The sequence below is a fragment of the Corvus moneduloides genome, chromosome Z (genome assembly GCF_009650955.1).
Source record: "Corvus moneduloides isolate bCorMon1 chromosome Z, bCorMon1.pri, whole genome shotgun sequence".
NCBI classification, from domain to species: domain Eukaryota; kingdom Metazoa; phylum Chordata; class Aves; order Passeriformes; family Corvidae; genus Corvus; species Corvus moneduloides.
The window spans coordinates 71,791,235-71,804,053 of NC_045511.1; positions in this window are offsets into that span (position 1 = coordinate 71,791,235).

Genomic DNA, 12,819 nt, shown 5'->3' on the forward strand with positions numbered 1-12,819 from the left:
ACAGGCTGCAGGGGAATTGTAGTTCTGGCACCTGGAGCGCCTCCTGCCCCTACTTCTCACTGATCTAGGTGTCTGCAGTTTTCCTCTCACAGGAGTGAGTTTTCTCTCACTCCTCTCTTCTCTGAGCACAATTACATCTGTGTAATAACCTTTCCTTCTTAAATATATTACAGAGGCATTACTGTCATTCTTGATTGGCTTGGCCCTACCTAACGGTGGGTTCATCCTGGAGCCAGCTGGCATTAGCTCTGTTGGACATGGAGGAAGGTTCGAGCAGCTTCCTACGGAAGCCACCCTTGTAGCCGCTCCCATTTCAAAACCCAGCAAAGCAAACCCAATACATTTTCATTGCTAAGTGCCACAAAAAAGATTCCCTAAATGACTCAATTTAATAACACTGAAATATAATTATAAGTTATTATTAAAATACAGAAAAATTAAATAGCTTTCTAGACTTGGTAACTAATTTTCTGAAATTTCTGTATACATGGTTATCTACCAGTGCTGATATTTTTTAGCAACATATGACAAGGTAGCAGTTGTATCAATTTAGTAAAAGTTCTTCAATAACTCTCATGAAGCTGGAGACAAAATCACAGTTATTCATTAGCAATTTATACATTAACAAAATACACATTTTCTGGTTTATCTTCGAAAAAATAGCATAGCCAGATAGTATTTTTTTAAAAATAGAGCGTGCACCATTTCTTGTCACAGTTTTCTCACCTGGGTCTTTTGGACTGACATACCTCTCTGAAAGACTTCCATGAGAGTGTCCTCTAGTTTTCTGTGGGACCCAAACATTGTCAGATGACTAGTACCACAACTTTTCCCCAGGGGGCTTAAGTTCTTAGTCCTTCTAACCTAGTCTTTGTTTCTAGCCCACCATGTAGAGTATGTCCAGAAAAGGTTTTTATAGGCTGGCCCAAGTCATGGACCTGAGCCCCTGTGGTGTGGCTGCAGGGTAGGCCAGCAAGAAAGCCACTGCAGCCCCTTGCAGATTTGGGGTATAGAGGTTGCAGACACATAAAGCTTGTCAGGCCCTGGGAAAGGGCCATCTGATGCTAAGTGGGGATCTCTGAATCAGGAGGTGCCAGCATGCCCAAGAAAGATAAGCAGCTCTCCCCAGACCCATCTCTCTGCTCTTCGGTAAGGGGTGAGAGCAAAAACCAGCTCCTTTCTGTGGACTGAACACAGTGTCACATTCAGTCAAGGAACAGCTCATTAAATTTATACCAACTGTGACACTTCTTGTTATGTTCATAATTCACAGTTCACATTACAATTGTTTTTGAATATTCATATGAAAAAAACCCCACAAACTTCCTGAGAAGCGTGTGGTAAAAGTAGTTAACACGCTAAAAGTAGTTAATCAGGAAGTTTCTTCACTACATACTCCTAAATCTATTTTTTTTCATTATCACCCAGAGCACACTTAAAAGTGAAGAAGAATAAAATTTGAAAAAATACTGTCTTCTTAGCAGCAAAACCTATGAATAGTCCTGGGGATTAGATAAATATATTGGGTAGCCTGGAGCAAACAGATAAACTTTATCTATTTGGGAATGCATATGATCAATAACAGAAAGTAAGAGATGTGAGTGATTCTCTTCTTTTCACTTTTATCTAAACCTAATGTGAATTCTGCATTTCTGTCACTGCAAAGTTCACATTTTGCTTGTCTGATCAGTTGGTATATCTGTAAACATGGGCCACCAATATCCTGATAATTAGGCTTCAGTTAACAGGTCATTCATCTTAATCTAGGGAAGTAGAGCTAAGCAGGATTTCCTCCAAAGATAGCAACATGTCTTCCACTGCTGAAATCCTGACAATTCTACAGGTTAACTGAAAGAAGATGGGAAGAAGATGAGAAGAACTGGCTTACAAAATTATTCGGTTCATAAATGAATTTTTTTTTTTAAATGTCAATTTTCAGAACCTATAAAATTATTTTTTATTTGCTTTTTCAAGTGACTTTTAGTTTACTAGAATAAAAATATAAAAGATAAAGATCTCATGATCAAACTCTTCACAGGTCTGTCAAAAGGTCTTATAGATAATTTATTGTGAAATTTCCTCTGTAAGTAGTTAGGATTTCAGTGAACTGTCATTTTAATGAAATAAAGTATTCTGATTCTTCATTCAGTTCTGGATTTTTTTATTTGAAGTAAATATAAATGGGTTTTTTTGCAGTATCTTTCTCTTTGAGTCTCTCTGTCAATTGTTTTGTGTTCCAAGTCTAGTATATTCTCTTGTGACAAATGCTCAAAATATAAACATCATGATATTTGTTTTTGTTGGCAGATGGGGCTTTGTGCTTGCTTGTTCATTTCCAGATGTTCTAAAAACATTCTAAAACTGAATGTGGTAAATTTCTACCTACAGTATTTCACTCTTCTTACTTTCAGCAAATCCTTTCTTTCCAAAAATGTAAGGAGGGGAGATTTTACTGATTTTGAAATGTAAATTTATTTTTCTATTTTGTCTCATTATTTTTCATTTTATTTCTTGACAATTTAAAAGGAAAGATTGAATTACGTGCAGTTCTTCCACGTTGCCTCTAATTTTCCTTGAAAAACTAAGTAGTAACTCAGACTATTCTTTCCATACTGCTGATTACTAGACCTGATCTAATTTTCTTCAAATTGCTAATATTCATTTAGGTTGCTTTAACTGCATGTGGATCCTAAAGAAAACCTTGAAATTCTTCAGGTCACTTAGGGAAATTGGGTGTTTTTACTTTAAGTGATGTTTTAATTTGTGTGACAAAAATGCCAATATATGTAGCGCTTTCAGGAAATTAAATCTATCATATATGAAATTTCTCACTATAACATGTGATCTTCATTAACAACTTTATCTAACAGATTTTCAGCAATTTCATTTGCAGTAATTCACAGTAAAGTTACTTTCAATAATTTTATTCACAGAAAATTTTATTAAGTGTTTTTAAATTATTTTTTCCACTTTAATTAGAATTTATTTGTTCTTCAATCTCTGCCTTGATCCACCAATGGAAGTATCTTACATACATTTAGAATTGTGATTTCACATTCCAGCTTTACTCCCACCCTCTCATCTGCTCCTTTTTGTCTTCTCTCTCTCATTATTTTGTCTAGCTCTTTATATACCACATTGATTCCAGCTCTGGTCTCCTTATTTTCTTGTAAATCCCACCCAAAGTCCATAATTCAGACATGGTAATGATTTACTTCCGAATTTTTGAATGTTAATTTTATAAACATTGAATGTTAGTGGTTTTTTCTACAGCAGTTACAGTTCAACTGCTGCAGTATTATATGGAAACAACTATCCTCTACAGCTTTTAGTATGTTACTGGTTCAAAACCAGTATTTTTTTGTCAGGCCTGGTGATCTTATTTAATGAATGAAGATATGTAGGACACATTGCAGCTCTGGGTATGTGGATGTCTTTATATCCTATTAAAATAGCAGATCAAAACCTGATGGGTCCTGTTAATAATCAACGTTATAATAATCCACTGTAAAATTTGTGGAACTTAATAGCATCAGCTGAGAGTTGGGCAGCACACTTTCTTTTCAGAAAGTAACTAGCTCAGTAACTCAGAGACAGAGCAGTTTATCTTTACCTCAAGAGAATATGCATTAATAAAAATCTGCCCTTTCCGTGAACATCACTACCAAAATGCATACACAGATGATTTATTTTTAACAAAGAGAAAACAAAATTGTTGTTGGTTAATAATTTAAACTTTTGTTATAAATTAAAGAGAAGACATAGTTAGGAACAGATTTTCTATTATTCAGTGACATATAACAGTAAAGGACGTGATCTCCCTTAGAGTAAACAAATGGTTACAATTTCCAGGAATGTTAAAGTTTGGACAAAATATTCTACAATAATTAATGTTGGTAAAATCTCTTAATCTCGTAAAAAACACCACTGAATACTTGTGCCAACTAAAAGTTCTATAGAATGCCAAATACTTTACATCGGTAATGGGGAAAACCTTTTCTTAGTTATTTTGCTATAAATTTTCCCATGTTTCAATGAACTTAGTGGTGTATTTGCATATTCCTAGCATACTTATAAATCAGTATGGTGGGTTTGTCATGTAATGGGATAAGAAGGAAAAGGGATGATTGAGTAATTTTTATGTCCATACATTGTTTGACTGGCTCAGATATTTTGTGTGTTGAGTTTTTATGTAAAGGGAAAAACATTCTTAACAAATATTCATGCATTAGCCTGCATTTCTGCCCTACTAAAATGGCCCCTGCAAAAGATTTTATAGACAAAAGCCAAGGAAAAAAGTGTGCTAAAGGGACAAGATGTCCTACAGAGCAACCTTGAAAGGCTTTGGGCCCATGTGAAGTTCCTAAAGTTTAGCCAGGCTAAGAGCTAGGTCCTGCACTTGGTTTGGGTGCCATACGTGGTATAAATATAGACTGGTAGATGAAATGATTGAGACAAGCCCTACAGATAAGGAACTGGGGGTATTGGTGGAGGAAACCTTCATTATGATCCAGCAATGTGTACTTGCGTATCAGAAAGTCAACTGTGTCCTGGGCAAGACCATCAGCTCAAGGGAGGTGATTCAAGAAAAAACCTGGGCCAATTCAACTGAGTCCAGAGGAGGGTCACAAAAAGGATCAAAGAGGTGGAACGTTTTGCCTATGAAAAAAGGCTGGAGAGATTAAGTTATTCACCTGGAGAAGAGAAAGCTGTGGTGAGACCTTATGACAGACTTTCAAAATATAAATAGATAGATAGATAGATAGATAAATAGATAAAGACATTTTAATTAAAGCATGTAGTGTCAGGACAAGAAACAATGATTTTAAACCAAAAGAGGGTCAATCTAGATTAAATATAAGGAAGACATTCTTCATTATGCTAGTGGTGAGATACTGGCACAGGACCCATCATTGACAATCATTAAGGTCATGTTGGATGGGGCTTTGAGCAAGCTGGTCTGGCAACAGATGTCTCCGCATGTGGCAGGTGGGTTGGACTGGATGATCTTTGAAGGCCCTTTTCAAGCCAAACCATTTTAGATCCTATGATTACGTTTTGAAGTGTATTTTTTTTTTCTTCAGCCTAGAAGTAAATACCTATTTTGTCCACCAGTGTTCTGGATATAATAAAATACTGAAAACACTGATGTCACAGCATTCAGCAATCACTAAAAAATTAAGACCCACTACAATCTATTTGCTTACAGAAGTCAATATGCACATATAAATACAAACTATTTTCCTGTCATAGTATACTGTTGTGCCCATGCTTCTCATCTTTCATATTTTGTTAATATGTATCAATAAAAATAGAAAAAGTGACATATATCTATAAATATATATTGCTATTTTAAAATTTTTGTATTTTGGTAATAGTGATAAATGACAGTTTATTTTGGTGGAACTAACATGGTATTTACTAAAACACTATTAAGTGCTGTAGGTTAATGTGCTGGTTTTGGCTGGGGTAGAGTTAACTTTCTTCACAGTGGCTGGTATGGGGATGTGTTTTGCATTTGTGCTGAACATAGGGTTGATAATTCAGAGATGTTTTTTGTTATTGCTGAGCAGGGATTGCACAGAGCCAAGGCCTTTTCTTTTTTTGTATAGCCACACTGGTGAGGAGGCTGGGGATGTGTGATTGGTTGGGAGAAGACACAGCTGGGACAGGTGACCCTAACTGACCACAGGGATATTCCAAACTGTGTGACATCATGCTCAGTATATAAAGTGGAGGGAAGAAGGAGGAAAGGGGGGGAAATTTGGAGTGATGGTTATCTTACCAAGTCACCATTACATGTGATGTGGCCCTGCTCTGCTGGGGATGGCTGAACACCTGCCCAACAATGGAAAGCTGTGAATTCATTCCTTGTTTTGCTTTGTTTGTGTGCGCAGCTTTTGCTTTCTCTATTAAACTCTCTATAACTCAACCCATGGGCTTTGTAGCTTTTACCCTTGAAATTTTCTCCCTGATCCTACTGGTGCGGGAGTGAGTGAGCAGCTACATGGAGCTGGGCTGCTGGCTGGGGCTAAACCCTGATAGTTCCTTAACTGCAGAAAAAAGGCTGTTTTCCAGAAAATTATTAATCAGAATCAAATTCTCTGAGGCAAAGGTGTTTAATTTTACTATTTTTCCTAGCTCCTTGAGAATTTTTTTTATTCTGTATGTTAAGAGAAAAGTCTCTGTGTAATTAATTTTTCTTTCAATATGGCACTTTAGGATTACATATTTTAGAGTTAATAAAGAACATTTAAGCTTATGCATCAATTAGGACACACTCTATTTAACAAGCCATTTAATTATATGAATTAATCACAATAATTTCAACAAACTCATGGATATGGTTAAAATAGGAATAAAGCTGAAAAAAGAAGAAAATAGAGAAACTGTTCTTTTAGGTGTAACAAAGCCTATTGTTAAAGTCTTGGCACTGGAAAATATTTTCTGATTCTCTGACAGAATCTGTAACCCTGAATCATCCGGACACTAGAAAAATTGCACATCTCAGAGCTAAACCATGAACAAAAAATCTTAGAGACTATTAAACTTCCGTGTCAGCTAAAGTTAGTCAATAAGTAATGTCTCTGAAAACTGATTCCTTTCAGGAACTTAAAATCTTTATTCAGGACTTCTGAATATCCTATCTTTTTAACACCTGGTGCCAAGAAGCTATTTTGGTATAGGGAGAGATGAGTAGGGAGAGATGAATTCTAAAGAGATACACAACTGTATTTTTTTCTTAAAAATTACAAAGCTTTGTGGTTTTGCTTCCTCTCCTTCTTTATGGTATTATACTCTAGTGTACTCTAGTATAGCATTGGTCTAAGCAATTGACTTCTCTGCCTCAAGTAACTTGTATCCTCATTGTCAGTCTCTTCAAGCACCCTACACACCAAACTTTGAGTATTTGAGGCACTTTGAGCTAAAATGCAGAGCTGTGTTTTGTGTGAAACCTGATCTTTCTAGTGCTCCTTGGGAGTTTTCAAAACAAGGACTCTATTACTGAAATGGATTTGAAATTACTCTCTCCCCTCTACTCCAGTCTTGTGAGACCACAGAGTAAGACAGGGGACCTGTTGAAATGAGTCCAGAGGAGAGACACTAAGTTGATCACCCCATTCCTCTTCTCTGCACTTCAAAGACCCAACTTATGGTTCTGCATACAGCGCTGGGGTCTCCAGACAAGAGAAACATGGGCCAATTAGACTGGGTCTGGACGAGGGTCACAAAAATTACGTGTTATTACAGAATCTTGCTTTGTCAAGATTATACTCTCTGATTGTATGATTATACTCTCTGTGTCTCTAGTGACATCTTTACTGGTGCAGCACATTCCACACTAAAGTATCTAATGCTTTTCTTCAGTTTAGCAAAGAGAGACTACATAATTACTTCCAAAGTTTAAATACCTGGTATTTATTCTAAAAAAAATTGGTAGTGGTTCAATATCGCTTGTTGTGTCTGGAGAATAATTGGTAGTGGAAAACAATCAAATATAAACAGTTACAGATATGTTTGTTTCGGTTTTTGCCTACAAATCTTCTTGGGTTTAGTATCATTTACAGAAAACCACATTGTCCTACAAATATCATTACTGTGTACTAAGTACCCAACTGAGAGGAAAGGTTTAAAGTTCGTCAGAAAAAAAAATCAGGAAAGCCAAAACTTTAAATGAATAACTGCTTTCAGACATTTATTTCAGGCAGTATTTAGCTAACATCTCTTCAGCCACCCCATTTTAACAGTCCTTAATGCCTGAATGAAGCCTGAGTTAGCACTCACTACATATACTCAATCAAGGGCCACAAGCAGTGTTTGTATTCACATATATGCTTGAAAAAATTGTGTAAAAGAGCAATCCTATGGGGCTTTTTGTGCAACGGTTGCTGCATATTCTTTCTCTCTGTCTTTTTTCAAGGTTCACTCTTCCACAGTCTGTTTTTGTGCATGCACAAACATAATTAGTAACGTAAAAGTCATATTTTCCCAAGTGTCATATACCATAAGGATAAGAATTTTAGAATTCCTTCTTCAACTCTAGTGTTATTTTCCAGTGCTAAACAACTGAACACTAACATGGCAGTCCCTACGTCCCTATTCAAATTATTTCAGTTTTCAGTGGTGATTAATAAGGATTCCTCAGATGAATAAAAAATTTGGTATGGACATTTGCTTGTTACTTTGCCGAGGCACTGTCAAGGAATTTCCCCCTTAAAATAGACAATAATATTTGTAGGTGAAGGTTCAAGGGGAAAACGGAGAGAAGTATGTTGAGGATATTAAGAGCAGTTCCTGCTGTGCATTGCAAAACTGAAGTCCGATATCTCTTTCTTATTTATTTTAATTAAAAAAAACCAAAAACCATAGATTCCAAAGTCATCCAGGCCCTGTAGGATCTAAAGACAACTAAATAGTAATTTCAGATGGCTTAGCCAAATTATTTTGGAGGTTAAATGCAAATATATTCAACCATAAACCCAAAGGGCAATTTTCAGAAAAAAAGACTTCGTAAATGTGCTAATACATCAGTTGTTTTCTTTATATGAGTGGTGATTGTTCCTTGAGTAAGAACTGTTTAAGAATGGAAAATCTGGCTGAATAGGTGCCCAGATGAATATTTTCTAATTATAGTTCCTGGAGCACTAAAGAATACTAATCTGCTTCTTAGTACTTCCTGGTACAATTTGAGCAAGAATTACTTTATCAGTGCTTTTTTTTGTTTGGTTATTACTGTGCCTTAGAAAAGTGTATAAAACCAACTCACTCCTTTGAATAAACAATTCAGATTCCCTGCCGGTCTGGGTCTGAGAGTCAATCGCCAACAAATGGTGCCCCATGTGAGGAATTTATTATACGCCTACCTGTATGTCCATCGGTGAGCCCCATGGGACTTGACGTGCTGCTGCAAGAAGCAGGAACGCTGGCCAGCGATAATCCCTACAAGTTGTAGGTGAGCCACAGGGGATGTAGGGGATGGTGTATCCCAGGAACAGCACGTCCCAGAGATGTTAAAACTGGTGTAGCGGGTTGAGTTTGAAACCGGGCAGAAACACCAATTAAGTGTAGTGGGTTTGGTTCAAAATATTCATTACTTACTTAATTTCCTTCTGTGAGATAAGAATTAGGAGAAAACAAAGCAGGCACAAACCTTAAACAGTTGCAGTACAATGAAAGAGTTTTATTACTAATAGAATTAAAAGTAAAGAGAAAATAACAAGAAATTAAAGCAAATCCCCCCCCCCCTTCCAGCATTTCTCTCCTTTTACCCAACTCGCACAAAGGATAACAGAACATGGGATGTTAGTCAGTGTTCCAGTTCTTGAAAAGTCTCTCTCTTATGCTTAAGGAAAAAAGGGTTTTCTTCAGCTGCACGTGGTTCCCAAACTGCCACTAACAGCAGATCCGCCCGGAAACAATCAATCTGCTGTGTGTAGGACATCTCTCCCATGAAAAATCTCACAGTTCCTTCACACTGCAAAACATGGGCAATCACATGGGGTTATTAATCTTTTTAAGGATAAGTTATTTTGGCCTGCACACAAAGGCTTTTCTTCGCCACAAGTCTCTAACAGCCTCTTACTACTTCTATATAGCCTGGCATAGGCACTCTTCACAATCTTCACAGGCACACGAGGATACTCCATCCCCCCATGTTCTTCAAATGGATGAAAGAGACAAGCAGTTTGTGGTATTACAGTTTCTTACCACGGCATGCAAGAAGTTTTTTTAAGCTGCGCGCCAGAATCGCGGCACCGCCCTCTTTTCTCCCGTCGCCATTTTCAGCTTCGTCTCATGTGACTCACTTTCTCTTTCTCTCTGACTCTGAAGCCGCCATGTTGAAGAGTGTCCTTGTTCAGGCTTTACGGTGGAGAAAGCCTCGCTCCCTCTGTGCTGCTGGCTGCGTGGTGTCCTCTTCAGTTCAGCACGAAGTGTGCTGGCTGCAGACAGGAGGCTCTGCCAGCTCCCGTTGACTCCGCCGGCTCCGCATGGAGAGGAGAGGGACCCGCCTGTCCCCAGAAGCCGCGCTGGATGGGTTTAGCTGTGAGCAGTCCGTGGCTGGTTTGAGCTGCCTGCGGCTCTGGGACAGTCCCCCCCAGCGACCCAGGGTCCATGCCGCAGTGTTGGGGAAGGGGGGGAAAGGCAGTGGCCCCGGCCCGGCCCAGCAGGACCAGGAGACTCGGAGCCCCCCCCCACCTTCCAGGAGGCGAGCTCGGACAAAAGGGCAAGTCCCACCTTTCCATGCGGTTTAAATATGTAAATTGTGAGAAGCATCATTGGTCTAAAAGAATGTCCATCAACTCAGGTTCAACCCAATACATAAGGTTTTAAAGAAACATGGCAGGAAAGTTGAGTCTACAGATTTGAACAGACTCTTGTTCTGGACAAAGAACTGTGATTCAACTTTAGATAGTATTTTTGATCCTCAGACATGGGACGCTTTAGAAGCCACATTGTGGGACCGAGCTACACGTGGCAACGCAGTGCTGACAGAGCTTTTGTGTCCGCGGAGGACAGTGTGTAAGGCACTCACAGCGCATGTGGCACCCAGAGACCGGACAAAGAAGGACACTTGTGCCACCGCAGCAGCTGTGCTGAGCCTGTCTGCACCACCAGCAAGCGACCGTAAGTCTGTCGGGGCTGTGAGAACCAGCGGATGGCCCCTCTTCCCCCGACCCGTTTGACCCTGGAGGGAAGCCAGACAGTACCATAAAGCTTGCACTGTCCCGCACCATGCAGCATCAGCTGGAGCTGGGTTTCAGCGAGTGGCTGGAGCCAGAAGGTCCCGTCCTGGTAGCGTGTTCTTTCTCTGTTTGCCTTCTGCAAGAGTGCAGCGGCGACGGCAGATGCGACGGGGGGGAAAGCGAGTGTGCAACACCGGGGAGCACGTGCCAGCAAGCGCATGGCAGGGGCCGCAGGCAGCTCTCTGCTTGTGAGACATGAAGAGATGGGCCGGCGGACCTCTGCCAGCCGCCAGACCCATGCGGCTGCCTGGGCTCATGCAAGCCGGTGGGGGCCTGCACTGTTACAGCCAAGGCTCCCATTCCTTGCAGACTCTCGAGAGCTGACGCTGTGCTAGAAAAAAAGGACTAATTAGACCAATAGCCCCTTCCTCAGGGGTTGGGGGGAGCTGCAGCATTCAGCATTTTCACCAGCTTGTGCAAGAGCAGCTGCAAGCTACTGCTTTTTTTTTACCACACCACCTTGAAATACCCTGCATGGTTTTGATTGCTTTTTGTGATAGATAATAATTATAATTTGTAAGCTATTTTTTTAAGCAAGAATTCAGCTTGTTACCTTTTGAAACCTTTTAAAACCACTTAGAAAGTTAAAGTTATTATATAACATTACCGTACTTACTTTTACTTAGTGCACACTTGTCGCAGTGACCACTACTGACCACTGTCCAGGCTAGCTCCAGCGGTATGCGGCAGGAGTGAGGAGCAGCCAGAGCTCTTGGCTTTAAAGCCGCTCCTCTGGAGTTCAGCTCTACCCAGGGGAGCTGAAGCTCCAGGCACAGTAGCTGTCAGCAGTCTGGAGGAGGGAGAGGATAAAAAGTAGCAAGGAGGCTTGCCACAGGAGGTAATCCAAGTTTATTGAAGGGTCTCCTCAGAGAACAAGCCTCGAGCAGCTCTGGGTGATACCTTATAAGGGGAGGCATTACCATGGGGAAGGCTTAACAGGGGACCAATAGGGGTCCTTAGGGAAGGGATATGGACAGGAATAGACATTCACGTAAACCAGTGGTGTCGAGGGGTGGAGGGAAAGGAATCACATGCCCCTCAATGGGGCGTGGACGTTTAGGGGATTTCCAAAGGGGGAGGTATCCAAAGGAGTAGGGTCTCGGGGGATTGACGGGGACCATAAAGGGTAAACTGGGAGGGTTCAGGTGATTGACACTGAACTTTCGGGAACAACGGGAGGAGTTTGGGTGATTGATAGGGAAAGAGCTAGAACAAGGGGAGGAGAACAACCATGTAGGGAGCACCAGGGGAGCGGCTTGGGTCTGGGGCAAACCAACTGGGAATAGGAGTGGGGAAGGTAGGGATGAACCATCAGGGTACAGAGAACATACAAAAATACAATAAAAAACCTCGCATCACCACACACACTTGTTGTTGTATTGGATGTATTGTTTTACTGCTCATAGTGACAAAACTGCATGTTACGTTCCACATTTTCCTAAATTTAGTAAGTTGAAAAATGTTCGTGTTACATATTGTTAAAACAGAAAAATGAGAATGGGGTGTGCTCCCCATGAAAGACTGTAAAGAAGTTTATATGTTCTCAATTTTTCGATTGCATTCAGAATGATCACAAGATATTAATAAAGCTTTTAAGCAATTTTATAAGTATTTTAGGTCTGATATACCATCAGCCCCAGGTATTTCTGCCCTACAAGTGTAATCAAGTCATTTTGACTTGCTAATTTGATCTTACAAAAGCTGGACCCTCTTTCAAAGTAAACTTTAAAGTCTTGCCTAAGAAAGACTTTCTAAGTCTTCACTATGAAACAGGACCTTCCAGCAGTTGCAGACTCTGAGTGATGGTAAAAATTTTAGACAACTTTACATTGTTTCTCAAACTTCTATCTGTTTAATCACTGCCATAATTCTTATTTGTACAAAACAGAAAAGGGGGAGTTATGGGGAATTATAAGATAGAATTGGGTAGAACTGTGAGCTGTAAAACCTGCCTGCAGAGGCGCATGGCAGCACAAAGAAGCACATGGCAGCACAGAGAGGTTTGTCTCCACCAGACCCTGGGGGGAGGAGGTGTCACACAGCAGATCCCTACGGACAGGAGCCTGCCGGGAAC